The sequence below is a fragment of the Carcharhinus amblyrhynchos genome, chromosome 18 (assembly GCF_965287045.1).
Source record: "Carcharhinus amblyrhynchos chromosome 18, sCarAmb.v2.hapA, whole genome shotgun sequence".
Classification (NCBI taxonomy): Eukaryota; Metazoa; Chordata; class Chondrichthyes; order Carcharhiniformes; family Carcharhinidae; genus Carcharhinus; species Carcharhinus amblyrhynchos.
The window spans coordinates 19,344,295-19,357,615 of record NC_137341.1 but is presented as its reverse complement, the minus strand read 5'-3'; the positions used below and the strand labels follow the sequence as shown (position 1 = coordinate 19,357,615).

Sequence of the window (13,321 nt, the reverse complement as noted above, 5' to 3'; positions counted from 1 at the left end):
AACAACTAGAGATTTTCTTTAAAAGTAGAAAAAAGCTGAAGGTACTTCCTGAGTAATGCAGAGAAAACAGCTGTGTATATCAGTATAGAATTAGTGTTACCATATTCATGTCTTCAGGTTTTACTGGATTTATCTCAAGTTTTCGAACTGATTTTCTGGGAGTTACTTATCTGGTTTAATCAAGTTGAGTCATTAAATTTGAAGGCTTGCTGATGCAGTTTGTTAGTTTGTTTTGTTTGGTCAGTGTTGTGAGTGAGGGGGAACTACCAAAGCTTGTTGGCCCTGACAGCCATAATGATGGAAATGCAAAGTTTTCTTAATGGCACTATTCTAAAACTTGAAGTTGTCATTAAGTCTGTGGTGAACTATGATCTCTGAAATAAACATCTGGTTATGTGAGACCCATGGTGTGCCTGCTGGTACCCAGTGCAGTTTCTGCCAGGATGTCTGTGCTCCAATCGTTCACTTTGTCACCCAGCTTCTTAGTTATTTGCAAATCCACTCGATTGTGACACCAGAAAGAATCAAACATGTGGACCCAATGTTTGCAGGAAGAACTATACTGTTGTGTTTCATGAATGCTTGTTTTCAGTTGCTTGCCATTGTGTAAACTGAGTTAATTGCTTCCTACTAAGGCAACATTCCTCCTTCACCCTGTGATGAAAGTATACATGATAATATGTGTAGATATTGTGTGTTTTTTTATTTCAGGAGAATATTTTAAAGTTTAAACTTTTTTCTACAGATAGTATGTCTGGAAGGAATACAGTTCAAATGCTGGAAAAGCAGAATAATTACTCATTTCAAGTAGTTATGTTAAGTAGTGTCTGTGGACTTTTGTTTACTTAAGTTCCCCTGGAATTTCAGATTAGGTTGATTGAGAGGGTCATGTGACAATGTGCTTTATATGCAGAGAGAAACAGCCTTATGCAAGGAAAGGATTTGGAATTGGCTATCCTGGTTGAAGTTAGAGTTTTGCAGGCTTCCGAAAGTTCCAAGGCTGTCCACACTCAATATAGCACATATATTTGTGATTACTAACTATATTTACAGTGGGTTAAGTCTGAAAGAAGAATGTTGCTTGTTTTCAACTGAAAATGATAAATTCGAAACTAGAGTTGCTTCTTTTCATGTTTAAAGATTGTTCAACTTTTAAGAGTTAAACTGCTTAATCTTATTAGAATGACATTTAAACTGTGTTATGAATTAAGCTTGTTTTGATTTTAAAAAATACACAATTTAGTGAAATTGCTCCAGAAAAGAAGTATCCTTCCCTCACATTGATGCCTGAATGGAAAATTTATTGGGGCCTAGTCTGGTTTCATAATATACCCTGGGGGTTCTGGTCTGGGATCCTAACAGAATTTGGGGGTTTGTCAGCAATCTTGTCAGCCCCTTCGCTTCAATGTACCTAAGCAGTGAGTAAACTGCATACTAATGATACTGTACTGATGAGAAGGGACTAAATTCATTACATTACACCAAGAGATTCATTTGATTAAATGATTGTGATGGTGGATTGCAATCCTGTTAAATTTACAGTAGTTGGATGGGGGTTTCGATTTAATAGAATAAATAAAGCAAGACAATTTATCAGGGACTAATGCTTCTAAATGAATGTATTTGGCTATATTAGGTATGGGGCCTTGGCAAATATAGGTTACATTGAAGTACGAATGAATAGCTTATTTTGTTTTAAAGCAGTTCTAAGGTGGAACAGAGAGATTTCAACATATTAAGGTTAAGCTAAGTGAAAGATTAGCAGAATTGGCATGTATGGCAGATATATATTTGGCTGATTTAGAGTCTGAAAGACGTGCTGGTTAGGTGCGTTGACCACGCTAAATTCTCCTTCTGTATGTGCAAACAGGCGCCGGAGTGTGGCGACTAAGGGGACATTCACAGTAACTTCATTGCAGCGTTAATGTAAGCCTACTTGTGACGCTAATAAACTTTACAAATTTTAAAACTTTAAACTTTAATCAGTAGGCAAATGTGGCTTTATTTGTTCAGTGGTCCAAGTTTCACTGACCAGGCCTGCAATTACGTTTGGATTTGACTTAGCCAGGTGAAGTGGGTAGGGCAGTGCAATGTAGTGAGTTGAAGTGTAAGCAGCAAGATCAGATTTGACTGAGTTCTGGCAAAAGTTCATCAGCCTGAGATGTTACCCATACCTTGTGTACTCCAAAGATGCCTCCTAATCTGTTGAATGTTTCCAGCATTTTGTTATTACAGCTTTCATTGAGTTGATAAGTAATGGAACATGGATTTTATTGACGTTGGATGTAGTGGAGCGCAAGTTTGGGTTTAGTTTGATAGCTCTCCTGTAAAGTGCTTTGAGATATTTTACCTTCTCGAGGGCAGTTAGGGAGTGGCAATAAATGCTGGCCCTGCCAGTGACACCCACATCCTGTGCAAGAAATTTTAAAAATGCACAGTATAAATATAAGTTGTCATTCAGTATAGGCTCCAAGAAGTTTTGTTTCTGCTGATTAAGAATTGAATCTTATTACATGTTTTCAAGAACAACAAGCTGCTTATTAATGTAAGAGAATCAAAAAGTAGATCATTTCAATGTTAAATGCAAAAGATGTCTTTCAGTGAAACTGTGTTTATATCTTTTGTTTGTGTAGAAAATCTTTGACAACCAAGCTCAAGAGCAGCTGGTTACAACTTTTTGAGATGGTTTCTTTAAGAAAAGTCTCATTTTAAGGAAAACAGCATTCTTTCTATTACATGTCATTAAAAAGAGATTGAAAGTACCACAGCATGTAGAATTATGAACTGTTGCAGTGTGTATTCAAATGATTAGATCTTGCATCATAAGAATTCATTGAGGTGGGACTGTGTTAGCAAGTGATTGCTGCTCTGTCCATTAAATGTTATTGCAAGTGTGTACTTCTGGGTTTTCAAGAGCTCAGGGAAGATTTGTGTTTGGAAACATTCCACAAATTCATTTAGGCCTTATGTTTTTATATTCTAATGGTACGTAACGTTGATCCCTCCTGACTTGTGAGCATTTCACAGAATCTGCAGTGCAGAAGGTGTTAGTGTTCTCTTGGGTAACAACAATCTCGGCATTCAGTTGACTCCTTACAAAACAGCATTGGACACCACGCATCCAATGCAAGTTCTTTAATTGCTTGTGCATAAGGAGAACTCTCTATGGCCCACATGGAATGGCCAGAGCAGTCCTGAGGTTACAGAGAGCAGTTATAGTCAATTACAGCAAACCAGGAACAAGAGATTTTTCACATCTTTCACTGACATAATATTTGCCAATTAAATCCTGGCTTTTCGTCCTTTCTCATTCGATTAAAAAATTGACTTCTGCTAATCCTTCATTTGCATAACATATCCTCATATTTTGCCTTTGGTGTTTGTTATGAAAAAAATCTGGTCTTATTCACCAAAGGCCAAAAAAAGGAAAATGTTATGGGGGCTTGTGAAGAAATAGCAAAGACTGCCTCCTTTTGAAGGTCAATAAGCTGACAACCATTTTCCAACACTGTATAGAGAAAGCATGATTTTTTAAAATTTGAACACTTTAACTTCCAAACTGTGAAATTTCAGTCTGAACTTTTTAATTTCCACAAAGAAGGCCATTTAGACTAAAGAGCCTGCACCGATAACAATCCCACCCATGTCCCATCCTGTAACCCCACATATTTAGTCTTAATTTCCTGATACTAAATTCCTATTGTACCAGTATTAGTTTCCTAAGCAAATGATAGCCAGTTTAAGATCTCAAGCTGTCATCCAAATCTGGCAGCCATACCTTCAGCTGCCTGAGCCCTCAGTTCTGAATATCATTTCAAAACCTCTCCACTTTACAATCTTTCTTTCTTCTAAGACACTCTTTAAGACACCCTTTTTTACGTAACCTAGTGTTAAATTTTGTTTGATAATGCTCCTGAAATGTACTGGCGACTATTATTCCTATGTTAAAGGCATTACACTAATATAAAGTTTTATTGAAGGGTTGTGGTACAGGTTAAGAGAGTGCTTTTCAGACACAGACTGTTAGTCCATTTGAGGAAGGGAATAGTGCAGATTGACATTACATATTGTCAGTGACAACAGCTCTGCCCTGCGAGTCAAAGCTACTTAGGGAGAAAGAAAAGCAGAAACATTTCAGTGCAGAAGGGGGTTGTTCAGCCTATTGTGTCTGCATCAGTTCTCCGAATGAGCATTTCACTTAGTGCCATTTTCCTGCCTTCTCCCTGTAACTCTGCACATTCTTCCTTTTTAGACAGCTGTCTGTTTCCCTTTTGAATGCTTCGGTTGAACTTGCCTCCACGAAACTCTCAGGCTCTGCATTCCAGACCTTAGCCAAATGGAGGAAAATAATTACTTTTCAAAATTCCATTGGAAAATATAGAGAAAGCAGCAACACCTAAATGCTTTATTCATGCCTGATTTTCCAAGATTTGCCAATGCCATCTATATTCTCTTCAGCAAAAATGTGATCTTGTGAAGGTAGGGTTAAGACTTCATACTTTGTTTTGACGCTTTATTAAACAAGTGCAACACTGAAGGTTAACCACTTGTTGCATCAACATTCTGTAAATACTGCAGTACACTGACTGCACGAGTAACATCTAAGGTTAGAATAAATAGAGTGATGAAAACTTCAATTTTTTGATGTTTTTAATATAGTCAGAGTTTAATATGGTCATAAGAAATAAAAATGGAGAAATTAGGAGAGCAATCCAAAGATTTGGGCCAGGAGGTAGATTTTGAGCAATTCCCCAATGTTTGGAGATCACTGAGACATTTCAAGGGTGTAGATGATCTGCCAAAATGACTAAATAATTCCACCCCTCAAAAAAACATAAAAATGTATTACCTTAAGGTATTGCTGAAAAAAAATCAAGAATATATCCCCAAACCAGGGGGATATACCTAAAAATCCATGACGCTAAAGATATAAACAAGAGGGCAGTATAATTGTGTCTGTAATATATTGGTGAGTAATTCTAAATTGCTGTATTATTTTGATTTGGAGGTCTTTCACTGCCTCGGGATGCATTTAAACAGAAGGTAGATAAAAACACAAGGGAGAATGGAATAAAAGGTTATGCTGATAGGGTTAGATGAAATCGAGGTAGGAGGAAGCTCGGCTGGAGCATAAACAGTGGGAATGACCATTTGGGCAGAATTCCTGTTTTTGTCCTGTAAATTCTATATAATTCCACCTATCCATCAGTCTATCTTTTCTTCCTTTTTGTAATTGCTGTCTCTTTCTCTCTTGTACAAACAAGTCTTTCAATTTCTGTGCTTTTTAAATAAGCTCAGGTTCCATTGTGCTACAAGAAGTAAAAGAATCATCTTCTCTTGGGAAACCTTTGTAAAGTGATTGTCAAACAAGAAATCTGCACTGACCCATCACATTAAAGTTTATGTTTTTCACAAGGGGAACAAAAAATGTAACCTGCTGTAATATGAGCATTGGTGTGAAAGCAGAAGCCCAGAGGAACTGAAATATCCTCTTGGCATTCTGCCCTGTTTAAACAGCGCATTTATAAGGACATGTAGGTAGGTGTTTGGCTTGACATCTGCAGTACACTTCTGATTAAACCATCCTGCTGTACTCACTGGAGATTGCAAGTAGTTCAGATTGACTCAGAATCAGTGCTAATTGGGTGTAGTAAAGCACCAGCCCACTGAAGTCAAGGTGTTGCAAACCTAGCCATTAAAAACTGATTGTTTGACCATAAAGTTGCTGTACAATTATCAAGATTGCTGTAATGGACAACCAGAAAATACAACCACTGGGATTTCTTTTCTATTTTAACCTAACAACAGACTGCTACTTATCTTTGACTTTTTTGTTCTTTGTTCTTCTTCTTTTTGAAAGTACTGACTCAAGTTGGGATGCAGTTCCACGGGTGCTGTGTCACTTTTGAGTGACTTGTCATGGTGGGATTCACGACACAAGAAAGAACCATTCAACCCATCTTATCCATGCTGATCAAAAAAGAGCTATCTAGTCATATCTCACCTCCCAGCTCTTGGCCTGTAGACCTGTAGTTATGGTAGTGCCTATCCACATGTTTTCAAATGCAAAGAGGGTTTCTGCTTCAGGTACCCTTTAAGGCAGAGAATTCCAGACCTCCAGCACTCTATGGATGAAAAAAAGTGACTTCTCGACTCCCCTCTACCAATTATATATACCAACTACTTTAAATCTATGCCCCTGCAACTCAATTTAAACCCCCCTGAACTTTCTGTGTTAGAAAGAAAATAGCCACAGCCTATTCACTTTTATCCTCTCAGCTAAAATTCTGGAATCCTTGATCTCTTCCATACCATTGGCTCTAGTGCAATCACATCCTTCCTATAATGTAGTGACCAGAATCTTACACATTATTCTAGCCATGATCTTATACAGTCCTGGCATAATCTTCCTACTTTTATACTCCAGAGCTTTACCAATAAGCGAAAGTATCCCTTACATCTCTTTGCTACCTTATCTACCTGTCCTGCTGCCTTTGGAATCTGTTGACATGCACTGCAGAAGTCTGAACAAACATTCCCTTCCTGACCCCAGACGCTTGAGTCCAAGAATGGGATGCCAACTCAGAAGGACCCAGACTGAGATTAACTAATGGATCAAAGATCATGGACTGGTCCATATGGCTCAGCTACTCATTGGTTAATAGAACCTTTGAGTTTGACCTTCCACACTTGTATTCAAAGGCTGAAATGTTACCATTGTTCATGCCGGTGGGGATTTTCATATCCGCTGCTGTGAACGGACATTCAGCTGGGCACCAAATTCTCCAACCTCGCTTCAGCAGGAGCGAGGCATGAACATCCAGTAAGATCATGCCCAAAATCTTGCATCTGTAGCTGCTTCTCTTATACAAATCTTTATTTCATGTTATCAATTTTTTGCCTTAACTTTGTGTCAGCTTTTCCAATTATAAATGCTCGACCCACATTTACAATGTAATCTGCTTCTGTGTTTGGGTTCTGGCTGTCATTAGAAGTTTCCACCAGTGATGGCACTGTAATACCTCAGTCTTCCCTCCAAATCTTTAGCCTGTAAATTGGAAAAATCCAATGGGCCAACCAATTCTGTTTGCAACACTAATGTAAGTTTTATTTGAATGGTACATACTTCTGCACAATAAGTACAAAATATGTGACTTTTAAATGGACATAAAATGCATAACCTTTTTTTAATTATCTGTGGCACTCTTTAGTTCAGTCCCTTGATGGTGATCACTTCCATTGTGCAATGTCAACATAAGAACATAGGAGCAGGAGTAGGCCATCTAGCCCTTCGAGCCTGCCCCGCCATTCATTAAGATCATGGCTGATCTGTCGTGGCTCAGTTCCACTTTCCCGCCCTCTCCCCATAACCCTTAATCCCCTCGCTTATCAAAAACCCATCAACCCGCGTCTTAAAAATATTTAGCGAGGCAGCCTCCATCACTTCAACGGGCAGAGAATTCCAGAGATTCACCACCCTTTGAGTGAACAAGTTCCTCCTCAACTCCGTTCTAAATCACCCCCCCCTTTATCTTGAGGCTGTGCCCCCTAGTCCTACTGTCCTTTCTGAGCGGGAAGAGTCTCTCCACCTCTATCCTATCCATCCCATTCATCATCTTATATGTCTCAATGAGATCTGCCCTCATTCTTCTAAACTCTAACGAGTACAAGCCTAGTTCATTCAACTTCTCCTCATAGCTCAACCCCCTCAACTCCAGCATCCGCCTGGTAAACCTCCTCTGCACTCCCTCCAAGGCCAAAATACCCTTGCGTAAGTGCGGCGACTAAAACTGCACACAGTACTCCAGCTGCAGCCTCACCAGTGCCCTATACAGCTGCAGCAAGACCTCCCTACTTTTATATTCAATCCCCCTCGCTATGAAGGCCAGCATCCCATTCTCCTTCCTGACCACCTGCTGCACCTGCAGGCTGGGTTTTTGCGACTCATGCACAAGGACCCTGAGGTCCCTCTGCACCGTCGCCTGCTGCAGTTTTTCGCCACGTAAGTAATAGTCCTTCCTACCATTATTCCTACCAAAGTGGACCACCTCGCACTTGCCAGCATTAAATTCCATTTGCCAGTTCCTGGCCCATTCGCCCAGCCTATCTAGATCCTTCTGCAGACTCTCCACACCCTCCGCACAATTTGCCGTTCCACCAATCTTGGTGTCATCAGCAAATTTCGACACCGTACACTCGGTTCCCTCTTCCAGATCATCTATATAAATGGTAAATAGCTGAGGTCCCAGCACCGACCCCTGGGGCACTCCACTAGTCACCAACCACCAATCCGAATAGCACCCATTGACCCCCACTCTCTGCCTCCTATTTGACAGCCAATCCTCTATCCACGCTAACACCCTACCCCCAACTCCATGCCCCCTTACCTTCTGCAATAACCTTTTGTGAGGTACCTTGTCAAACGCCTTCTGAAAATCAAGAAAGACCACATCCACCGGCTCTCCTCTATCCACTGCCCTAGACACATCCTCATAGAACTCCAATAAATTTGTCAGACACGACTTCCCCTTAACGAAACCGTGCTGTATCAAGCAATTCCCCTCAAGATGCCTCGCTATTTCCTCCTTGATGACGGATTCTAACATTTTACCTACCACAGACGTTAAACTAACCGGCCTATAATTCCCTGCCTTTTGCCTGCCACCCTTCTTAAACAACGGCGTAACATTAGCCGTTTTCCAATCTTCCAGCACTTCCCCGAAATCCAGCGACGTTTGGAAAATAACCACCAAGGCATCCACTATCACCTCCACCATTTCTTTCAGGACCCTTGGATGCATTCCATCCGGTCCTGGGGACTTGTCCACAATCAGTCCCTCCAGTCTGTTGAGCACCGCCTCTCTAGTAACAATAATGTCATTGAGACCCTCCTGTCCTGCCATCTTTCCATCGCTAACACCCGGCAAATTATTCGCGTCCTCCTCCGTGAAGACCGAAACAAAAAAGTTATTCAAGGCCTCAGCCATTTCCCCATCCCCTACCACTAAGTCCTCCCTCTCATCCTCTAAGGGTCCAACGTTCACCCTAGCCAGCCTCTTCCTTTTTATATATTTATAAAAACTCTTGCTATCCTTTTTTATATTAAGCGCTAGCCCAGCTTCATAGTTTCTCCTACCCTTCTTTATCAACTTCTTTGTCAATCTTTGTTGACTTTTAAACCTCTCCCAATCCTCTTCTCGCCCACTACTCTTAGCTACTCTAAACGCCTCCGCTTTTAATTTAACACTTTCCTTCACCTCCTTCGTTATCCACGGCTTATTGCCTCTCCTCCTACGGTCTTTTTTAACCATCGGAATAAATTTCTGCTTAGCACCAAGAAAGATCTCCTTAAAGATCCTCCACTGCTCCTCAGCAGACCTACCTTCCAACGCGCTCCCCCAGTCAACATTTGCCCATTCTTCTCTCATCCTTCCGTACTCCCCTCTGTTCAAACAAAGGACGCGTGTCCCGGAACTCACTTTCTCCTTCTCCATCTGCACCAGAAACTCCACCATACAATGATCACTCTCCCCAAGAGGATCCTTCACCACAAGGTCCCTAATTCTACCCGCCTCGTTACATAACACCAGATCCAAGATAGCTCGCTCCCTCATCGGCTCCAACACACACTGTTCAAGGAAACTATCCCGGCAGCATTCCAAGAATTCCTCCTCGAGCCCACGCGTCCAACATGGGTCGATCAATCAATATGTAGATTGAAATCCCCCATAATTATCACCGTTCCATTCCTGCACGCCGCACTTATTTGCGCGATAACAGCCCGCCCCACCTCCAGATCATTATTTGGGGGCCTATAGATGACACCCACCAGCGTCTTCCTCCCTTTGCTGTTCCTAATCTCCACCCACAACGATTCCACTTTCTGCTCTTTGGTTCCTGTATCATCCCTTGCTACCACCCTGATGCTATCCTTAATCAGCAGAGCTACGCGCCCCCCACCCCCCCCCCCAACTTTTTCCTCCCGCCTATCCTTCCCAAACACTTGATACCCCTGGACATTCAGCTCCCAGTCCCTGTCACCTTGCAGCCACGTCTCTGTAATGGCCACCAGATCATATCCATTTGTGCTGATCTGCGCCACCAGCTCATCCACTTTATTCCGAATGCTTCGTGCATTTAGATAAAGTGCCTTCATCCCAGCCTTCACCTGGACCCTATTTGCCAGAACGCCACCAACCATACTCACGCCCCCTACTCCCTTTATTATTGGGACATCCTCAGCCTCTTCCCTTACCTGTACCCTCTCCTTAACTTTAGACCCTGTAATGTCACCTACCCTCGCACCCTCCCCCCCCCATAATTAGTTTAAAGCCCTGTCTACAGTCCTATTTACACGATTCGCCAGGACTCTGGTCCCAGCACGGTTCAGACCAACCCCATCCCACCCGAACAGGTCCCACCTACCCCAATACTGATGCCAATGCCCCATAAATTCAAACCCATTCCTCCCACACCAATCCCTGAGCCACCCATTCACTTCCTTAATCTTATCAACCTTACGCCCGTCTGCACTCGGTTCAGGCAGTAGTCCAGAGATAACCACCTTGTCGGTTCTACTTTTTAATTCCATTCCCAGCTTTTCATACTCCCTCCCCAGATCCTCAGTTTGCATTTTGCCTACGTCGTTGGCACCCACATGTACTACAACGACCGGATTCTCACCCTCCCACTCCAGGTTCCTCTGCAGCCCAGATGTGACATCCTGGACCCGAGCACCAGGCAGACAACACACCCTTCTGTGCACTTTGTCATTGTGACAAAGGACAGTGTCAATACCCTTAACCCCACTGTCCCCAATTACGACTACGTTCCTTATCACCTTCTCTTTGCCTATATCCTGTGTCTGCATCACTGTACTGTGTGTAGTCTGCTCACCAACCTCACCTCCCTCGTTCTCGTCCACACTGGAAGCAAGAACCTCAAACCTGTTATGCAGATTGAGAGGCTGAGGCATCCGGTCCTCACCCTCCTTCCTCCGGTCCCCACCCTCCTTCCTCCTCTCAGCAGTCCCCTCTTGTTTCTGACCCTTAGAGTTAGCCAGTCTAGGGGGGGTGGATGTCTCTTGCACCTCATTGACAATGGCACCCTCTCTCCCCCTGATGAGCCTCAGTGTCTGAAGCTTAGAGGCCAGCTCATCTATCTTGAGCTGGAGCTCCTCCAGCAACCTGCACTTACTGCAGACATGGTCACTGGGAAGGACCCTGGGGTCCACCAGCTCCCACATCATACAGAAACAGCACATCACATGCCCCTCCATTATTCACTGTAGTAGTATTGAAAATTTCCACACAAACTTACCTGGCCCTTTTTCTCCCCAGCCCTTTGATCCTAAGCCCTAATAGCTCACTCTGCTTCCCTCTCACTCCGCTGCCCGCTCTGACGCTGCCTGCTGTCTACACCAGGCCTCCTTTTAAACCTGGCGCTGTTTTAAAGCCTGCTCACCCACAAATCCCTGCTATCCACTCCCTTAGAATTCTTAAAGCGGTAAATACAAAAAGCCCGCAAAAGTGCTTTTAAATGATTTAAACAGTTCTACCAGGTAAGTTCTTACTACGAAAGTGCTTTAAACTTATTTAAACGGGTTTTTAACAGGTAATTTCTTATCTGACTCTCTGCTCCCTCACTCGTCTGCTCCAGCAAACAAGATTGAATAGTCAGAATTTAAAAGTGACTGGTTTAGTGTATGTCAGCCAGATTCAGATATTTAAAATCGGATTGTGATTTGTGATGATCATAAATGTCTTGCCTCACATTTCACTAATGTTGAGCTTTTTGTTCACAGTAGGTCCATTGACCACAATCCCATTGATCATAGTTTGGATAGCCTCTCTAAGAAAAGAGTTACATTTCTGCAGTGTTTTTCACAACCAGTGAGGTACTTATGAAGTGCAGGCACTATTGTCAAGGGAAATTCAGCAATCAGCCTGTGCATGGCAAATTTCCAAACAGCAATATTAGTTGAGGGATAAATATTGGCCTGATCAAACTTGTCTTTTTTATTTACATCATCAGTTGGCTCTCTAATATCATTAGCCCATAGTCTCGTCCATTGAGGACAATTGCAAAACCAAATTATGGCTAGTGCTGGAAACCTTAGATGAAAAATTAAGTGTTAGAAATATTCAGGTCTGGAATCATCTGTGGGGAAAGAAACAGTGTCAATGTTTCCTGCCAATGAACCCTCATCAAAACTCTCTGCATGTTGGTTCATTGATGTGAATAGTGAAATCTATTTCTCCAGATGTGATTCTTTCCACCTTTCCCTTTTTTGTGTAACTGATTGTGGAATACCTGAATATATATTTTAAACATTTTCTTTGATTTATCGCTATACCCCTACCACTTTCCTTAATTATGCATATGGCATGCTTGTTCTCAATCTCTAATAGTGTACAAAAATACCCCACAGACAATTCACCCTTTGAGATAATAGATTTCCTTCCATTCTGGGATTAAGAAAGAGAGATGGAACATGCATTCAAGAATTTAAAATTAGTTGACAACCTGTGTCATTTGTGATGATCATAAACAGCATTCCTTAGATTTTACCAATGTTGCACACTTTGCTGAAATTGGGACCACAGATCACTGCCTCATTGACCGTTCTTTGAATGGCCTCCACAAGAAAAGAGCTGCATTTCTGTGGTGTCTTTCACAACTTCAAGACCTCCAAAAAGACCTTACAACCAATGTGATGTAATCACTGTCATGATTTAAGAAACAGAACGCCAATTTATCCAAAACGGAATCCTGCAAATTGAACTATAATAATAACCTGATGATCTGTTTTTTAGTAAATGTTGGTTGAAGCATAGATTTGGTCAGGACATACAAATTACATCCAAGAAGGTATCATAATTGATCATTCTTTGAAAGTTTTCTGTGAAAACAGTAATGTATTTCATGAAGTATTGCTTTTAGAAATTGCTGTGCTAAGTGTATTAGAAGCGACTAATAATGCAAAAATCAGGAAAGGAATTTCATTTTTAATATCTTCAAATCTTTATGATAAACATACAAATAATAATAAAAGTAGTTCCAGTAGATATTCAATATTTGTTGTTTAAGGATTACAGCAGAAAAACAGGTTAGAGAGGCTGATGCTATTAGAATGGCTTAGCATTGAATGTGAAATCCCAATTTTCTTTAACACAGCAAGTGCGGAAGTGTGATAAAGTAGTCATACACCAGCTTTGAAATTCAAAAATAAGCTTTAATACAAAATTCTGCGATTAAAGTGAATTAAACCAGTAGAAAAGACACTGATAAAATAAACATTTTGCTGTCCTTTGAGCAACTG

General features: G+C 41.4%; 1 protein-coding gene across 5 annotated transcripts in view; it reads left to right on the top strand.

Annotated features, from left to right (window-relative positions):
• The window catches only part of mad1l1 (mitotic arrest deficient 1 like 1), a 924,959-nt gene that overhangs the window by 773,575 nt on the left and 138,063 nt on the right, over positions 1-13,321 (top strand). The gene's annotated exons all lie outside the window — the stretch shown is intronic.